Genomic DNA, 20,702 nt, shown 5'->3' with positions numbered 1-20,702 from the left:
AAATGACAATGCTGCATTAGGAATGCTCATGAGTGTGGGTAACACTCCCCAAGAAGCATTGGGGGTGGAATAATAGGATTCCTAATTACATTACTTTCAAGTTTCTAAAAGGTAGAAACATTAATGCTTCTGTAATAAGGACTGAAGGTATAAAGAAAATGTTTAAAAGGAAATGTTAATGGAAATAAAAACAGGTGGTATGTAAATTCCTAACAATAATCTCTAATTTGATGTATAATTTTCTGGTGAACAGGAAAACACAACAGTTAGCAGAGAACATGCTGCACTTGGTAGCTTAACTGCATTTGGCTCCATTAGCCATTAAAAGAAAATATTTGCTTCTATTTTACCTTTACTTTTAAGAAAGCCTTTTTTTTTTTGCTATGCTTTGAATTAGTCTTAATAGGACATCTATTTCACACTGGATAACTCCAAACTGCTTATTTAGGTGTTTCTATGGTTCAGTAACTAAGCATGGATGAATATGTAATTAGCTCTTAAACTCTACCCTAATAGGCAATATACGATCGCTGTTCTATAGAACTTCATTTAACATGTCCCTAAGCATTTTTAGAATGTTAAATAGACGGTATTACCTGGTATTTGCTTCAATGCAGTGAATTTATTCCCCAGTAGACACATAATCTATACACAAGTTTGAGAAGAACTATTCAGTGTAGTGATATAAATATAAAATCTGTTACAGGGACTAGAATACACAGAACATTTAGGAAATTGAGAGGAAGTAGCTATGTCCCTGGACAGTCCTTAGAGAATTCAATTTCATTTGAAGGCACAAACTAAAGTACCAAAATATAAAATGTCGATTGTTTTAGAAGTAAAATAACAGACATTTAAGTAGGTGTTGGGCAACACGATTGGAAGAAGATGAACAACTGAAATTCAGTTAGAAAATGTTTTATGGTTTATCAAAAATTCTATCTGGAAATGACAAGAATGTCCCTGAAATTGTTACAACAAGGAACATTCTTTTTCCTCCTCCTAAAAGTTGCCTTATGAGCTGTGAGATGCTAAGAAAGCTTTCTGCAACATGTTATGATTACAAGAAAGATGAAGGGCAGGAGGGAGATATAAAAATATAGTTGTTTTCTGAAATAGTAAGAAAATAACAAGAATGCTAAAAATTTTCCACTGAGTCCTCAATTGAATTTAGAAATAAAACAATGAATTTATGATTCTATTAATAAATATTTTATTGGGTTCAGGGAGAATTTTTCATGATTATTGCATACAGATAAGTAATTCCTGTAAACCTGTAGACTCTGCTTTTGGCATCTTTGAATAAGGTAAGTGGATTCAATAGCATTTTTAAAAAATCTCTGCTTAGCCCTAGTTAATAGACTCAGGAATTACATAGAAAGTCAGTTGTCAATGAAAAATTACTTCAAAATGCATTCAGTTGGACATGTAAGTGAAAGAACTTAGAATAAGTTTTTTAAAATTTCTGTTTGACTCCAGGCATATTCCAAGTTAACATATCTGGGTATAAAAGTCTGTTTATATTTTATGTATATATAAAAATATATTTCTTTCTAATTCTGAGGAAAACCTTCAGTCACCTTATGTTTTTAGAATTTTACTTTGTGATTGTTTTGTTGACTATGTATCACCTGTTTTCTTGATTATTGAAGTGAAGCATGCTCTTGGCATGAAATGGGAAAAAATGAAAATGTGTATGCTGACTTCCTGTCTCACTCCTTACTGGGGGTAGGTCCAAGAGTTTTGAGTGAGGGCAGAGGGGGTTGGAGGGATTTAATAACAAGAATTATTGGAGATGGCAAAGGCATAAAAGTTAATGAATATAAATAAAAATAATTAAGTTGGAATATTCAAAAGAAACTCCAAAGTTTTCTAGACTTTATTGAGAGATAAAACAAGGAAAGAAGGATCAAATATTCAGTGGCATCTTCACTCCAGAAGTAATTTCCAACTACAGTGGAACTGTACATGCTCCAGTCTATTTCTCTCCCTGCTAATGACATATCAATTAATCTTCACAAAATGCAGCCAGTAATTAGAGGTGGAGCCACAACAGTCTAATCAGCTCCACCATGAAGGGATGCTCAGGAAAATACCTCTGGATACTGGTAACATATCGCTTCTCCTCTAAACTCTAAAATACAGCATTGTCTTGACTTCAGCAACAATATGAAGAAGAACCATGGTCAGGGTCAGAAGAACTGCCTTGTATAGTTGATATGGATGTTGAACATTCTTGGCACTTTCCATGAAGATCGCTTCTGTGCCTTTAATCACCTATGAGGTCTGCATCTTTTAGAGCAGAGGTTCAGCAGGGTAAATGAGCAGAAAAATCAATCAACAACTCCTCACTGGGAGGCAACATAAGCAACATTGTTAATGGGTATTATGTTTTGGTTCTTTTTTTCTATTAGCAATAATCGCGTCTCAGATAAACCTCATTGGCTATGATTCTGCCACTGCACAAAGCTTGGTTCTTCTTTTCCATGCAATTTAAAAATTATGTCGCTGAGATTATACTGTATCGTGTAATTCTGTTTATTACTTTTCTGCATATATATGCATACATATATATTTATACATGTATATATTTTTCATATTATTAATCATTCTTCACAAAAATGATTTTAATGGTTGCATTTTGCTTGCTAAGATTTTTTTCAGGTTAATGCATTTTTTTAAATTTCTAAATATTCTATTTCTTTGTGTCATCTTCAACTTCTTTCATAAGTGTTTTATAATTTTCAGAGTACAAATCTTTTACCTCTTTGGTTAGGTTTATTCCTTGGTATCTTATGGGTTTTGGTGCAATCGTAAGTGGGATCAATTCTTTGATATATTTTTATGCTGCTTCACTATTGATGTACAGAAATGCAACAGATTTCCGTATTGATTTTGTATTCTGCAACTTTACTGAATTTGGGGATCAATTCTAGCAATTTTTTGGTGGAGTCTTTTGGGTTTTCTATATAAAGTATCATGTCATCTGCAAATAGTGAAAGTTTGACTTCTTCCTTGTCAATTTGGATGTGTTTTATGTCTTTTTGTTGTCTGATCGCCGAATTCCATACTGTCAATATTCTTAGCTTCCCTAACTATTGTCCTCTTAGTAGAAATGAAAACCATTTCCTTGTTCTACTATTACAACAATGTGGCAGTGAAAACTCTTACGTGTTTTTATATATGTCTTCTATATTCTTCTATATATGTCTATCTGTCCACGATAGGTATTTCAACATATGATTATCGGGGTAAAGCGTGCACTTTTCTTGGGTAGGTACTGCCTGGTTCATGATCAAGAAGTCATTCCAAAAAGAAATGTCTGCTTCCTTTATCCTCATTGTCTTTCTCTTCCAAGTTTCTCTTTTACCAACATACATCCTTTTCTCAAAATCCCTCAGTTTGGTATCTCTTCCTGCTTCCTTGGAAACTCCATTCCTCTCCACATGAATTAAAGATTCATTCTCTTGGTCCATTTCAGTACTGTGGACACTACAGGGGCACTGTAAGAGGAGCACCTCAAGAAGGTCTCCTCAGTGGGCGCTTGGGTGTCTCAGACAGTCAAGCGTCCAACTCTTGATTTCAGCTCAGGTCGTAATCTTGCAGTTTGTAGGATTGAGCCCTACCTTGGGTTCTGCACTGATGGCTTGGAGCCTGCTGGGGGTTTTCTCTCTCCTTCTCTCTCTGCCCACCCCTGCTCACTCACATTCTCTTTCTCTCTTTCAAAATAAATATATAAATTAAAAAAAAAAAAGGTCTCTTAGGCTTTATCACAAGCTCTGTACAATGCTGTGGGCTTTCTAGAAGATCTGAAGGTTTGGTTCTAGCTCAAACTGAATTCCTTTCAAATTAGCCATGGCTAACTTTCTTACCAAATCTCCAGGATGTTGGTATATTTCACCAAGACTGTATCATGTTTGCTCAAAAATGGTACACTCTGCATTTGTATTAGGGAGGGAAGATTCTATCAGTATGACCTTGTCTTTGATCCTTTTAGAAAAATAAATCCCATCATAATTATACTAAACCCAATCTCAGTTTGTAACATAGGAGAAACTACACTGGGTAAGCATGATGCTACCCTGTAGGAATTATACCAACTCTGATGGTATCCTTTTGCTCCGAATGTGAAGGGGCTTGGCAGATTGCATATTAATCACACCATACATGCACATTCACACTTAACTCTCACAAGATGCCAAGTGGTTGCTATCATCGTTCCCTTCTAGTAGATAAGGGTATGTACTCAATCTTAAGTGGTTACATAATTTAAGATCACAAAAGTAATTCAAAACAGCAGGACTTTGTCTAACTTTTTGAGGACCATGACATTAGTCCCTAGGCAATCACCACCACCACCACCACCATCATCATCAGTATCATCATATAACATTTAAATAGTTTTCACTATGTGTTAGTCTCAGTCTAAATCCTTCACCAAATTGGTGACCCAATGGAATAGGCGATCTTATTACCGTCTTTTGACACAACTCTTTGAGGTAGGCAGTATAATTGTTATTATTTTATACGTGAAAAAAACTGGAAACAGAGAGGTCATAAAATTGGACAAATGTCGTACAGCTCAAATATCATAGAGCCAGCTTGACTAACCTTTGCCTTTACTAATTTGGAGTTTATGATCTAGATGTGACCATCACAGATAACAATGAAGAGAAAACAGTTCCTTGTGATACAGTATACCAATACTGAAAAATTCTTTAAATAAGCATTGTTTTACCTGACTTATGAAGTTGCTATAAAATTTTATAATAAAGTTTGCAATTTTTTCATCATAAAAATAGTACATGTTCATTAGCAAATCATATGTTTCCTAACAAAGTAGGGAATAAACTCGCTTCTATTATCATACCAGGACCTCTTGTTTAGCATGCTGCTGTATTTTCCAGGTTTTAAAAATAGAAATATATAAACAAAATTGGGGTCATTACTAATTTTTCCATTTTGAGTCCTTATATCTCAACAGTATGCTTTCTATGCTATTTGAATATTTACTTATTTATTTACTTTTATTTTTTTTGTTTTTTTTAATTAAAAAATATTTTGAGAGAGACAGAGAGAGGGAGACAGAGTGAGAGCTGAGAAGGAGCAGAGAGAGAGGGAGAGAGAGAATCCCAAGCTCCACACTGTCAGCACAGAGCCCCATGCAGGGCTTGATCCCACGAACCATGAGATCAGCACTTGAGCTGAAATCAAGAGTCAGACACTTAGCCAACTGAGCTACCCAAGTACCCCTATTTACTTCTATTTTTGAAAGAGAGAGTGTGAGTGTGGTAGAGGGGCAGAGAGAGACAAAAAGGGAATCTTAAGCAGGCCTCACCCTCAGTGCAGAGCCCAGTGCAGGGCTTGATCCCACGACTCTGGGATCATGACCTGAGCAGAAATCAAGAGTTGAAGCTCAACCTACTGAGCCATGCAGGTGTCCCTATATTATTTGAATACTTATAAAGTTAGTTCTAGGAACCGTGGCTCTGGGAAGTGAGGGGACTTCCCTCTAGTTATATGTGTCAATATCAAGGGATAACACATGGCTTCTTATACTGATTTTCTCCCAGTTTGGGACATATATTTACGTGGGCATTTTTTCCTCTCAAGTCGTGGATTCTAACTGTCATTTAGTACTTTCACATAATTTTGTCTAGTGCTTTCTTCGTGTCAATTCTTGAGCATCCACTGAAAAATTACCAGGGTTCCCTGAGGGTATTTTGTTCTGCATCATCTCTGCTGGTGATCATTAACCAAAATGTGTGAATTGGTTTCAAAAGCACCATTTTTAAAAGCTTTTTTTCGGTCTATTGAGCTCACAGGGAGTTAATCAAAGCAACTCCAGCCAGAGCTGGTGATTACCATTTGTCCTTCCACAACCCTTGCTTTGGCCCTAAAGCGGACCACATCCTTATCGTCCTTGGCTAGTAAATGTAAACCAAATGATGTGTTTCACCACCTGAAATGAACTGAATCTTAATCAGAAAGTGAAGTGATAGGATCACCATATTTTTTCCTGAACTGAAATAAAATTCACATGTAACATATAAGCTTTCTATCTACATTTTACTTCAGAAACTCTCTATGAATCCTGTATAAAATGTATTAGCATTCTATGTGTTTTACTAGTAGATGCTAACACTTTTAGAGTGCTTATAATATACTCAAAATGCCCTAAACACTGCACATGTGTTACTTTATGTAAGCTCATAACACATTCATGAGATGTTATGGGCTGAGTGTGTTCCTCCAAAATTCATATGTCGAAGCCCTAACCCCCAATTTGATGGTATCGGAGGTGGGGACTTTAGGTGGTATTAGGTTTAGAAGAGATGATGAGGGGGTAGTCCTCATGGTAGGGTTAGTGCCCTTAGATAAAGAGGTCAGAAAGATTGCTTCCAATCTTCTGTCTCTTTGCCATTTAAAGCCACAGCCAGAAGATGACTGTAAGCCAGAGAGAGAACCCTCACCTTGAATATGACCATGCTGACAGTCTGATCTTGGATTTCCCAGCCTTGAGACTGTTTGAAATTAATCTTTCTTATTTAAGGCACTCGGTCTGTGGTTATTTTGTTATAGTGCACCAAGCAGACTAAGACATAAGTATGTATTGTATGATTACAGATGAAAAAAGAAACTTGGGGAGGTAAAGTAACTCACAAAGTCATTTTTCTAGAGAGCTGGAATAAACCATGACCACTAAATCTAGTGTCCAACACCTAATCACCATGCGATATTGCCTCCTCCCTCCCAGAGAGCCAAGCATGGAAAGAAAACCAGCCTTTCTGTGAAATATTGACAGAAATTCACAGAATTTCTTGATGTTGTTAATACACGCAAGCCAACCTAGTCCTGGAATTCAGGAGACCCATTTTATTGATGTTGTACTGAGCCCAGCATCACAAATGATCACAATAACTTCCAGGATGGCAATAGTTAACAAGTTTTATCCATATTACCCATTTTACTACAATTTATTCTTTTGATAATTATCATATTTCATTTTAAAGTAATGCTTTTTTTTCATAGAAACCAAATGAATGACTTCAGCCTTTCATTCACTCAGTGCCAAATACACTAGGATGGAAGTAACGGAGTTTTGTCTCTAGATACTCATTCTTTCTCATTCATTTATTATACACACTCTTATTTAGTGCCTCCATTTCAGGCACTCTTCAAAGCATTGGGAAACAATGATGAGCAAAACAGATAAAGGTACCTGTCTTCACAGAATGTATATTCTGGTGAGGAAAGGGAGACTGATAATAAACAAAAAATCAAGTAAATCAATACTTAAGATAATTTCTTGCAGTAGGAACTGTTATGGAAAAAGTAAAACAGAGACAAATGAATGAGGGGCTTCAGTCAGAGAACATTTCTTAGGGATGCCAACATTTGCACTGATGCTTGAATTATGAGTGAGAAATTATAAGGAAAGGCATTCCAGGCAAAAAGAACAGAGAATGCAAAGTCCTAGAGTCTGAATGAACTTCCATATTCCAGGGAATAAGGGGAGATTTGTTTTTAGAGCCAATGTCCCATTTTCTTTAGGATCAATTTGATTTATTTCAGACCCTAGACATAAACCAGTTTGCATGGCTGGATTAAATAACCTAGTGAACTCTGACCCACGTTGCTTAGGCATTAAGGTTGTCAAGTACCCATTTGGGTTTTGTTTATGTCTTCCTTCCTGTTGAATGTTGTCCTATTTGAAATCTTTCCAGCATTTACTCTAAAAAGGAAGCATAGGTCATTTAAATGAGAGCGCAAGCAGACAGGAGATGCTGTAAATCAGAGCATTACTGGTCATGATTGGATTTTGAACATATTCCAAGAATACTTTTTGCATTCCTCTCCAACCTCTTTTGATCTGATTGATTTATGCTAGAAATTATGATCTCATGTTACAGTCTTCTCTTGGTTTGCTGCTGGGATACTGGTGCTTTACAATGGCAGTGATAATGAACATAGTGAAATCATTAAATTCCTACAGCCATTAGCAGAAGAATTTGGGGTGGGGGACTTCATTTTTCTATGCAAGAAGTTCCATTTGAGTCACTAATTCGAGTAATGGAAACCCACATGCCATTAATGACTCAGACCACTTCACTAGGGCGTGCCTTAGTATACATGTTGGGCAAGGCCATCAAGGCAGATGACAACACATTTGTTGAGCAGAAGAAAAATTTACAGTTAAGGGTCTTAAGGTAAAAAGCATGTGTGTGGAAGAAATATCTCTTTCCTTTAACAGAAATTCCCTTCTTTATCAATATTTTGTCTAATTAATAGCCTAAAAATATAAACAGAATCATATAAGCTGGTTTCTAAAGTCTAATTTCAGAAATAAGAAAGAAAATATACAGGGAAAGCGATATATATCGTTATATTACTATGTATTATGATGCCAAAATAATAATTCTCTGACGACTAAGGTGAGTCTTAATTTAGTAGGATCATCAGATGACCAGGCCATGAGAAAACCTTGAAAATTGTGTCATTTTTTTAAAGGAAAATTATTTGTCAAATAATTTTGAATATTTAATGATATATTGAGAAGTATTTATTTTCAAAAGGTTGTAGGCCATGTTAGCTATTGTGATTTGCTTTTTTCTATTCCAAAAGAAGTCCTATAGTCACCTGTTATTAGCTAATATCACAGGAATGTTAATGAGAACACCTTATTTAGGGGAGACAAATATGTTTCCTCAGAGGCTTTGAAAAAAAAGCTTAATGCTACATTTACCCATTAAATTAAATTCTGCCACATAGGCAGTTTTTAATAAAAGTTTTAATTTTGTTTCCCAGTAAATCTAGCTCTGCACAGACATTTGCCATTTAAAAATGAACTTGCAAGTAGCTGCTGCAGTGTATCTGTCAGAGGCAGAAGAGGTGTCTAATCATAAAAGTCTGCAGTGATAAATAAAGAACAATTATCTCATGGCATTTGGTGATTTGGAAACCCATAGATTTAGACATAAATGGGGACTCACATGCCTCTCTCATGCTTATCTTTATGGGAGGACAGGGCATAGCAAGTGGGGATTTATGGTCCTCAGATAAGCATGAAGACAGTTCTACGGATTCTATTCTTCTTGCCCTGTTGGCACATATTCTCAACGTGCCCTGTTGGTGCATATTCTCAGGATACCACCTGAAATGCCTGGAATTCCAACATAATTCATTTCACAGGTGTTTGTTGGCATTTCAGAAGGCCAGGACCACTCATCACATTGCCTTACTGAAGAACCAGGATGGGCTGATCTTCACAAACATCAGAACCATCATTTTTTAAAAACAGAATTTATGTGAAACATAAAAGCAATGTTATACTAGAGTTGCTGATAGCGATATACTTAGAATCTTGATTGGAAGGAAAACATGGAAGATCTTCCTTTATGTGGTAAATTTGAGAAAAAAAAATCATTCTGTTCAATAATTACCCAGAAGCCAGGAATACCTAGAATGAAAAAGAATCTATTTTTTGCTCTTTCCAAGTATGATTAATATTCAAAAAATGTCAACTATACATGCATATAATCAGATAAGACAAATACTGAGAGAATTACATTGGAAATTATTTTGTATTATCTGAAAGACAAGAAAAATTTTAAATTCTAAGCATAACCAGAACAATTATTTGATAGTTATATGTAAATCTATTAATGAATTATGTAAATATGAGATAATACATTACTGAATCTTAGCAAGTCATTTTTATTCAGAACACTTTTGAAGCTTTTGTACATAATGAAGTGTGTTGAGAATATTTCAGCTTAGTTAATAGCTATCTTTAAAAAAAGACATATTAAACATTTTTTAAGTCATAGGCTGGGAAATGTTTGCAAAGTGAATTCAAATAATTAGAATTACTTAAATCCATCTAGGATTTTTAAATCATTTAGAAGTTTACTAAACAATTATAAGGATAAGAAAATGGGATTCAAAAATCAGAATCTGGTTGAGTGTGATTTTTAAACCTGGCTAAATAAGAAAGATGATTTATTAGAAGCTTAATTTATACTTTGGAGGCCTAAAAAGGGAATATTTTAGATTTGTTAAATCAAGATTTGTTCTAGATACACCAAGTTCACAATGCCTGCAATTCCAGAAACACTGATGGCTTGTATCATCACTTAGACTTCTCAGACAAAGCATTGCAAGAAATAGAAATGAGCAAAACAGCATTACATCAAATTTTGTTGCTTTACTGAACTGTCTGCATAAGGGACCCTCGTTACATACTATTGAAAATATTTTTAGTCAAAACTGTGATTGTAAGTATTATTTATTGCTTTCGCAGGTTGAAATTTAACGTATCTATTCATTCATTCAGTAATTCAATGAGTAGAATGCCCACCAAGTATCACACCCATTCAAGGCACTGGCCATTTAGAAGTGAACAAAAAAGGAAGAAACAGTCCCTACTGTGAATAGAATTATCAATTAAGTACAAAATCATAAATATAAAAATAGATGTGTCACACTGGCTAAAATCAATTTTTTAAATAAACATCAGCTGTGTTAATGGCCAAAAGTCTTCAGGAAATGACATCTGCTCTGAGAGGGATAACATATCGGTATATTTTTAGGTGTAGCATAGCTGACCTGCAATATTTTGGGACTCTCACCTCTTAGGGAAAATAAATTCCTAAACTGCAAATCTGACTCAAAATATCTCACTTATATTTCACTTGAGTGAAAAAAAAACTACACGTAGATGAACAGGTAGGTAAATTGATAAACAACAGAGAAAAAACAAACACAATGTTCTATATCCAGGTTCAATTAGTCCATCGTTAATAATTAGGAAGGATATTTAAGTATGATACGTGCCAAAACTAACATCACTTTTGGCACAATTGCTTTGGCAACCACATAGATGAAGTAAATAACTCTACCCAGCAAGTTAAATCACTTAGTTATACAGAGGTTCACTTCAAAGCTAGTGATCCTGATGGTTTCTAAGGATGCATTCAAATGCACACCTTATAGGAGCTATAATACAGGCAGGTGTTTGATAACTCTTGTACTCAAAAGCTTCTGCTTCTTTAATATACTGACATGAAAACTTCGGAGTTTCTAACAAATACTTTGTGACCTTTAAAGTAGATTCATTGCTACCTCTGAGCAAAGTACTATCCTAGGTTTTAGATGTCCCTGTGGGGCCACTTTTTATTCTGATATAATATTGGTAGCAACAGCAATGGCCAATATTTATTATTTTGAGATAGCAATAATGCTAATGGTGATAACAGTAATGATAGTAATAGTTGACTTACTCCATGCTAGGCACTGTGCTGAGTGCTTACATACATTATCTCACTTGATCATCTAAACAACTTAAAACTTTTAATAGTGGAAAGTGAAATGCAAGGAAGGAGTGTTATGAAGACAGTAAGGGGGTGATGTTCTGGATTTGGCTCAAATTTAACCAGTTCCAAAGTCTGTATCTATAATTCCAGTTCAAAATAAAACCTCAACACTTTTAACTACACTTGGAAAATTTAAGGGTATACCAATCCTGTTTTACCATGACCTAGATAATGTCGATATTTACGTTCCTGCCAGCAATCTTTATTTTGAGGAGTTTTCCCTAGAGCTCCTCCCGAAGTTCAGCTGGATCAGTGGGTATTTATAAAGGATCACCTAAGAATAGTAGTCATGTAATTTTAGGATTATTCAAGCTTCATTTCAGCATGCAGTGAGAAATATAGAAAGCTACATGATTTGGCTATTAAGTTGGCTTTACAGAACCAAAAATTCATCTTATCTCTTTTAACGTTAGCCACCAAGTTCCTTTAAACTTTTGAGGATTATAAACATGCATGAAATTATTTTAATCGAACAAGAAGAATAAATGAGGTAGATAAGATGAAGGAAAAAGATGATAGTAAAACTAAGAATACAATTATGCTGCAGCCAAACATACACGTAATCCTGCGATATGTCTGTGAAGTTGACTGAAAACTTCCTTTAAGGCCAGCAAAAGGAAGGTAATATAGTTGCTTATAAGATTTAGAGTCTACAAAAGATGAAAAACTAAGTAGTATTCAAGAAGACCACAGTGTTTTCAGATTCTGAATTATGAGAGAAATTTCTCTCCTGGGATCTAATAAAGACAACCTGTTCTTCGTAGCACCTGACACTAGATTATGAATTTCACGGAGTTGTTTCTTCCATTGCCCTGTATCGCTGAGCCAAACCAGTGCCGTTTAAATGTGGATTTCTCTGGTAATCAATGGAATGCATCATATAAAAATTATTCCAGAAATAACATTTCTCCTGGACTGGCTTCGGATAAAGTTTGGATCGCAAGAGTTTAAGGTTGCAGTCTTTGGCAAGAATCTGTAATGCCGGCATTTTACAAACTGATTGAGAGAAATTTCGTTTGGTGTGATATAAGATAAAGATTTATTTTTTTAATGAAAAAAACCATGATCCTAACCATGTTTATTTAAGATGTTTGTTTAAATAGATGGCTATCCCACCTTTTGGTGGAGCTAGGTCAAGAGCAGTGAAGGAACAGAAAGGGCTATAGAAAGTGCGAGGAGGACTGAGCACTGGGTGTGGTATGTAAGTCATGAACCACAGGCATCTACCCCCCAAACCAAGAGCACACTTTACACACTGTATGTTAGCCAATTTGACAATCAATTGTATTAAAATAAAGTGTGAGGAGGACCAGGACTGAAAACCTGGATGAATATCAGTAATAGGAGACTTTGGACAAGTTCATATACTTCTGTCCACATGTTTCCTTCCTGAAAATTGGAGGTAGTGGTAATTATTTCATATGGTTCTCATGAAGAGCAAGGGGATATGGTAGGGATCGAAACATGTATACTAGTACAGTAGTCTTCTTCAGAGCATATTTTTTAAATTAGAATTCGTCCTTGCCACTCATACTTCACTACCATGCCTTTGGTGTTATTGTATCTGTTAAATCAAATCAAACTTAGATGTATGCTAACACAAATAAATAACCATTTATATACACATCCACGTCAATGCCATGCTTAAGGCTATGCACGTTGGAAAGCAGAGTCATTATCCAGTGGGCTTGATTAGCGGAAGCAGATGTGCTAACTCATGCATGTGTGTAGATAAGCAGATAGAGAGAGACCATGAAATTATCCTAATACTCTTAGATAAGAGAAACAGGGGTGGGGGAAGTACCCGTATGTGTTTGGATGCCTCTGGGTGCCTAGCTGCTAGTGGATCACGCCCTGGATGGAGCCTGGTCATACCTCTCGCCTCTCGGAGAAACTCTACAACTGGTACACCTGCGCATTAAACATGGTGCTAACACACTAGGTGAGAAGTGACTGAAGGAGATGCCTGGGTAGATGGTGCTGTCCTGGTTATGGACTGCTGCTTAACAAGGAGGGATAGATAGTTAAGGGCGATGCTCGGAACTGGCACCGCACGATTCCCACAGTACTCTCTACTGGTTAAAAGTGAAGCTAGAAAGAGTTTGCAAAGAGGAGAATAGCTGCGCTGACGAAGCTGAGCACAAGAGAATTTGAATCGAAGACGGATTTCGGCATCAAAGGTGAAGGTTAAAAGGCAGTGTTCATTTTGAAATCCGTAATTTGCTGCTTCCGGCAGTCAGTCACCCTATTGACGAGCTTGTGCTCCAGGGCAAGTGACTAGAAAGAGCTGTCACGCGTTGGCTGGTGGCCACCTGTGCTGAGTATACTGTGAAGGGAAAAAATACCTTCCTCCCACTGTGCCTAGTCATGGTGGGCTGACCTCTGATGAGTGAGCCCTGGAGCCAGCAGGATTGGAAGCCTGATTGGAAGCACGTCTATGATAACGACAGAAGAAAAGAGCCAAATCGCTAAATCATGACAACCTTGTTTTCCTTTTCTATTGCTTCTGTAATAAATTATTATAAAGTTAGTGGTATGGACTGCACAAATTTATTATCGTACAGTTTTGTAGGTCAGAAATTAAACAAAGTTCTCACTCGGTGAAAATCAAAGTGTGGGTAGGGTTGAATTTCCTTCTAGAGAAGAATCTATTTCCTTGTCTTTTCTAGCTTCTGGAAGCGCCTGCACATTTGGGCTCATGGCCTCCTTCCTCTGTATTTAAAGCCAGAGGGGCACCTGGGTGGCTCAGTCAGTTAAGCGTCCTTAAGCAGTGACTTCGGCTCAGGTCATGATCTCACAGTTCGTGAGTTCAAGCCCCGCATCAGGCTCTGTGCTGACAGCTCAGAGCCCCAAGCCTGCTTCAGATTCTGTGTCTTGTTCTCTCTCAGTTCCTCCCCTGCCCATGTTCTGTTCTCTCTCTCTCTCTCTCTCTCTTTCTCTCTCTCAAATAAATAAACATTAAAAAATTTTTTTAAACCAGAAACATTGCATCTTTTGGATCCTTCTTCCTTTCTCACATCTCCATTTGACTCTGATCTCAGCTGGGAAAGACTCTGCTTTGAAGGACTCATATGATTAGGTTGGGTCCACGTTAATAATGTGCCCATCTCAAGGTCCTTAACCTTAATTACATTTATTAGGGTCCTCTTTTCTTTGTAAGGTAATCTATTCATGGGTTCCAGAGATTAGGATTTAGACATTTTGGGAAAATCTTCTGCCTACCACAAACCCATCAGAAATGAAGAAACTTAGATTCCTTTCCTCCTGTTCCTCCACTCCATCTCCCATTCTTGCCTGGATTTGGGGGGTGCTAAGTTCTACCCTTTCCAGTGGCCACAGCAGTAGCAAATTTTCTGTATGGTTAACGTGGTGGCCAGTGGTTGCTAGCAATGCCATTAAGGCAAATGTGAAGGGGAGCTCATACGTCCCTGGTGGCTTGAAAAGATGACTAGAACTGATTGTCAGGGACGTGTGAGCACTCTGAAGAACTGGGAGCTAGTTGAAAAGAATCTGGGACAGAAACTGCACTTTCTGGCATGAGCCTTTGGAGAGTCAGAAACAAAATAATTGGGGAGATTAAATATGAACTAATTTTCTTTCCTTAAAAGCTGGTGAAAGCTGGGGCATACCAGTTAGAGTTGAATGAATACATATATTGTTTCTCATGGTCACTGCTGTTTGTGCTACACTCAAAAACCTGATTTGCTACTTATAATAATAAATACTGGAGTGACATGGAAACACACAAACACAGAGGTATAGAGAAAGCCATTTTTTAAAATGAAACCTCTATAGATATGCAAGATTTAACTTCCTTGCTCATTCCCCAGGCAGGAGCCTGCAATAGTCTATTAATAGCATCCCCTGACATATCACACTCTGCAGATGTTCCCTCACTGCTGAATTTTTTCCCACACCCAAACCTGTTATCAATTATCTATATTTTCATCTGGGGAGGCCAGAGCCAGGAGGAGCATTAACTCTGGTGCTGTCATAGCGTTTCTTCTTAGCATTAGCAAGGTGGCAGTAACTTTGCATAAAATATTTTTTAAAATTCAGTGAGTGGTTTCCTTGTGAATTTATTAAAACTCCTTATCTATCATGAAACAAGGAGTACCGGTATTGTACAGCCATATATCTTGCACCTGTGAAGTCTGAAAATCAGGACGGAGGAAGTAGTAACACTGGGCCAAATCAAAGTGCAAGAGGGAGGAGGGCAAACGGTATGAGGAAAAGAGAATGATGTGTGTGTTTTCCACACACAGGGAGAAAGCATTGATTAACAGTAGGTTCTCAGAGTGCGTGGGTGGCTCAGTCAGTTAAGCATCTGACTCTTGGTTTTGGCTCAGGTCATGATCTCATGGTTCCTGAGTTCAAGCTCAGGGTTGGGCTCTATGCTGATGGTGCAGAACCTGCTTGGGATTCCCTCTCTCTGTGCCTCTCACCCGCACTCTCTCTCTATCTTTGTCTCTGTCTCTCTCTCTCTGTCAAAACAATATATAAAAACTTAAAGAAAAGTAGGTTCTCAACTCTCTAAGAGAGCTCATTTTCTAAAGTGTCTTGGGGAGCACTATTTTGGGCACCAGGAGAAACATAGCAACTTCAAAGAAGTCTTACTGACATGAAAAGAAACAAAACAACCTAAAAGTATGGAATGATCTTCTTTTCTTTTAATTTTGGCAGGGATGTTGCTTGTACTGAATTGATATAACCTTTTTGGGCATAGACATATGTTAGAGAGAAAAGGAAAAGTCACGATTAAATACTTCATCTGTTCAATGAACCTTCCCTAAATGTGCATTAGATCCATTTTTTAAGAGAAAATAATTCAATATATGTTTTGCATTTCAAATGTTATGCTTGACTTAAATGATAAAGCAGCCTGTATTCTCTTTTCTGGCTGAGCTTGAGTGTGACTCATGACTATCTCAGTCAGTACCCATTTGCATCCAACAGCTAGAATTTTGGTCTCAGTCATCTTTTGTAAAAGAATTCTTGGCAACAAAAGAGAAGGATACTGAGTAATGAAAGCTCAAGAATGTATTTCAACAGGTTGCTCTTTGGCATGAAAATAAATAGGCAAAGTTGAAAAACTTATGCCTATTTTATGGTGGGAATTCACCCAGATCCCAGGAGACTTTATCCTTCCATTTTAGTAGACCTGGAACAAAGAAAAGGTTGAAATTTCTTTGCCTTTGGCTGAGCTGCCTCTTCAAAGAGATGGGCCTCTGTGGACCTTAGGGACCCATTCATTAAACTTTGCAAAACATGGGGTATTAGTCATTGGGTCCTGATCCAGCTGCTCATTTTTTAAAAAATTTGTTAGTGTTGATGGTGCCCAACATGAGGCTAGAACTCACAACCCTAAGATCAAGAGTCACGTGTTGTACAAATGCTTATTTTTATTTCATCTTCTGTTTTGTATTTTCTCCATATTGGAGCTCCTTGCTAAAGAAGACAAATCACTTTCAATCATGTGACGTCTTTCCAGAAGGAAGGTGGAAAGTTTAAGTTCATATCAGTACCTATGGGATTTTAATTCCGAGAGGTTGGCCATTTGATAAAGAATAGACTAGGTATGTTAAACCTTGTGGCTTGCTCTAAAGAGGATAATTAAGGTTTGGAGTCAATAAATCAGAGTTTTAATTTTGGCTCAGCTGTTTATTAATCTGTGTAACTTTGGACAATAAAAGAAAATGTGGTATACACATACAGCCTTTAAAAAGAAGGAAATACTGCCGTATTTCAACAACATGGATGGGCCTGGAGGACATTGGGCTAAGTGAAATAAGCCAGTCATAGGAGGACAAATGTTGCATGATTCCACTTATATGAAGTATCTAAAATAGTCAAACTCATAAGCAAAAAAGAGAAATGGTGGTTGCCAGGGGGTGGGGGGAGGAGGAGAGGAGAAGTTGCTATTCAATGTATATACCTTTTAGGTACCCAAGGTAAAAACGTTCTAGAGATCTGCTCTACGGCATTGTCTCTATAGTGAACAATACTGTGTTGTACACTTAAAAATGGAAGATGGTAGGTTTCATGTTAATGGTTCTTCTCAAAATGAAAAATTTAAAAAGACTAAATTTTATGTATTGTCTGCTCCATGCAGCTTCTCATAGGGTATCTTATTTCATCCTCATGACTATCCTTTGAAGCATATTTTAGTATCATCCCTATACTATAGATGAAGGAAATGAGCTCACACAGGTTAAACCAATTGCTTAAAGTCACACCATGACTGACAGAGACAGATCTCAGTGCGGGAGCGTTTCTTCCCGATAGGCTATCCTCATTCTGTCTCGTACATTATTTTCCCTGAGTCAGTTTCTACTGTTATATAAGTGAGGTTAACAATGCCTAACTTGCACAACTGAGGAAGTTAAAAATCATGTGTGTGGTACCTGGTACAGAGGTTGAATAAATTTAACCAATCACCGAAAAAATAGTTGTTGACTACCTCTGTGTACCACGCATGGTCCTAGGTGCTAAGGGACATACTGGCAAACAATCACAACATGGCATGGGATGTCATGGAGCTTCCTGGTTTGGTATTATCCCATTTTATTACCAGTGATTTCAATGGGGGTTGGGTGGGAATGGGGGTGGGATGGGGAATGTATTTGTTTGCTATGGCTGCCATTAAAAAAGTACCACAAACTAGATAGCTTAACCAGCAAAGATTTATCATCTCACAGTTCGGAGGCTGTAAATCTAAGATCAAGGTGTCAGAAAAGTTGGTCCCTTCTGAGGGCTGTGGTGGAGAATCTGTTCCATGTTTCTCTGTGCTAGCTTCTGGTGGTTTTCTAGCACTCTTCAGTATTCCTTTGCATGTAGAAGCATCATCCAATCTCTACCTTCATCTTAACGTGGCATCTCCTCATATGTGTGTTGAAGTTCAAATTGCCCCCTTTTGTAAGGACCACTCACAATAGTGGATTAGGAGTCCATCTTTATAGACATTCTGTTTCCAAATACATTCACATTCTAAGGTGTTGGGAGTTAAGACTTCAACATATACATTTGTTGGGGGAGGGGGCGGTGGCAGGAACACAATTCAATCCATAACAAGGAGTTTCTCAACATAAATAAATTTTGATTTCCCTTACTATGGTACAAAAAATTGCAGCCAGGCCTTTGTCTAGCAGTTAGGACACAGGAATTTGTTCATAAAAGTGAGGACACTGTGGGTGTGCTACCCGTCTACAAGCTCCAGGAAGGCCACAACGGCCTCTGAAACACAGAACTAAGTAGGTTCACGATGTTCCCCAAATACAATCAGCTTTCTCTCACTCTCATTGGTTTCTGAGCTGCTTTGTTCTGAATGAGTCTCAAATGGTGAAGCTGCCCCCAGCAGTGAGTGCGGTGACGGCGGTGGTGGCGGTGGTAGTGACTTCTGATCCCTTGAAGGTCACCGAACACCAGAATCAACCACTGAGTGTGCACAGAGAAAGGAGGATAACGGATGGTCTGGAGTAAGCTGCGGAGTCACTTAATGTGCATTTGTTGACAGTTTCCCGAAAACAAAGTTTTCTAGCAGTAAAGCTAAGAAACATATTGTGTTGTTTTTGTCCAAGGCCAAATATTCTTCCACGAAATACCATGAAAACAGCAGTCCTAGCCATTTGTCCATTTTGTCTGATACTTAGGAGAGGCATTAAGTGAGTTCCCAAAACTGGCTTTAATATTTACAGACTGCCAGCTTTTCATGGATGTGCTCCTGTCTGCTCCCCATAGCAACCCTGTGAGGGAGAAAATGGAAGTTTCCAAAATTTGGTAAATGACTGGACATTGCTCCAAAATTTGTGGAGCTAGTATTTTTTGTATGTTTATTTATTTATTTATTTTGAGAGAGAGAGAGTGTGTGTGTGTGTGTGTGTGTGTGTGTGTGTGTGCATGTGTGAGTGGAGGAGGGGCAGAGAGAGAGGGAGAATCCCAAGCAGGCTCTGCATTGTCAGCGCAGAGCCCCACACAGGGCTTGATCTCGGGAACTGTGAGATCATGACCTGAGCAGAAACCAAGAAGAGTGGGCACTTAACCGACTGAGCCACCCAAGCACCCCAGAGCTAGTATTTATATCCAGGTTTATCTGACTCCAATTTCAAGGTGTTCCCACAATATCAAGCAGAAGCAACTGGGCATTCTGTAGTATGACTGGGAACACTGATTTCAAATACTTTGTCTCCTTAGGCATTCCCAGGATGCTACATGTAGTATCTTGACAGGCAGCAAGGAGACGCTTACAGAAACCTAGGCACACATCACCTGGTGCTCTCCACCAAAAGTTGTTTTGGGGCCCCAAAACACTTTTACCATGATTGGGAAATTTGAGACCAGAAAACGTCTCCAGGCTTCTCACCTTCATGGTGCTCGGTCAGTGCCTAAGAGGCAGGCCACCCCCGTCCTGTGTCCATCCTCCTTCCACCCCATTACTCCTCTACCCTTCCTTTTCCAGCCCTTCCCTCCATTGGTCTCTCTTGCTCTCTCTGGATATTATGTTTTGCCTTTAAAAAAAAATCCCCTAAATTCTTCACCTCTTCTAGTATCTTTCCTCCCTTCTCAGTCAAAGCAAAACATACTTATTTTCCTGAATAACAGATTTCATTTCCTATGCCTAAGTAAAGACCATACTTAGTGTGCGCAACTTCCAAGACCCACATCGTTGTCTCAAACCCTTATCCCTATGACCTCTTACAAAACACCTTCCTATGATGCTCACTCCTTCCAGATTTGTTACCGTCCTCCTTTCTCCGTTGTCTACCTATAGACATTGGCCTCTAACTCATGGTTATCCCTGACCAGCACAAGGACAGCTTCCCTCCTGAGAGATTTCTCTATGCATAATGACAACCTAACATTGAACTTCCTTAACTCTATAAAACTTAACCTTTACTTCACGTTATTTCCTGACTAGTAAAGTTATACCTGAACTTTTATTATCATCTAAGCATTTCCCTATGTGTGCAATTTAAAATTCTTACATTCCACACACTGATCTCAACTTCTTATGCTTTCCAAACTCAAGGAGATTTTTCCAACCTTTATGTCCCCTCCCCCACTTCACCCACCCGGTATATAATCTCCATTTTTAAACTCATTTAATGCCCTACTTAGACAGGCATGGTCCAGCACTTAAACACATTATCCTGAATCTCAACACTTTGATCCTTTTCTGCTCTGTAAATCTTCTGAAATCTTTTGTCCAATTACTTACTACTGTTTGAGAAGATTACAGAATCATATGAGTTTATGCCATTTCAGTTTGTGACTTCTCATTTAAGTTGGGTCCTTCACACCTGGTTAATCTTTTTATTGTCTGTAGGCAGC

General features: G+C 37.8%; 1 pseudogene; it reads right to left on the bottom strand.

Annotated features, from left to right (window-relative positions):
• Positions 1 to 2,289: 2,289 nt before the first annotated feature.
• Positions 2,290 to 2,471, bottom strand: LOC122235184 (annotated as a pseudogene).
• Positions 2,472 to 20,702: the final 18,231 nt, after the last annotated feature.

Source organism: Panthera tigris, chromosome F2 (genome assembly GCF_018350195.1).
Source record: "Panthera tigris isolate Pti1 chromosome F2, P.tigris_Pti1_mat1.1, whole genome shotgun sequence".
Taxonomy (NCBI): domain Eukaryota; kingdom Metazoa; phylum Chordata; class Mammalia; order Carnivora; family Felidae; genus Panthera; species Panthera tigris.
This window is presented reverse-complemented; position numbering and strand designations above follow the sequence as displayed.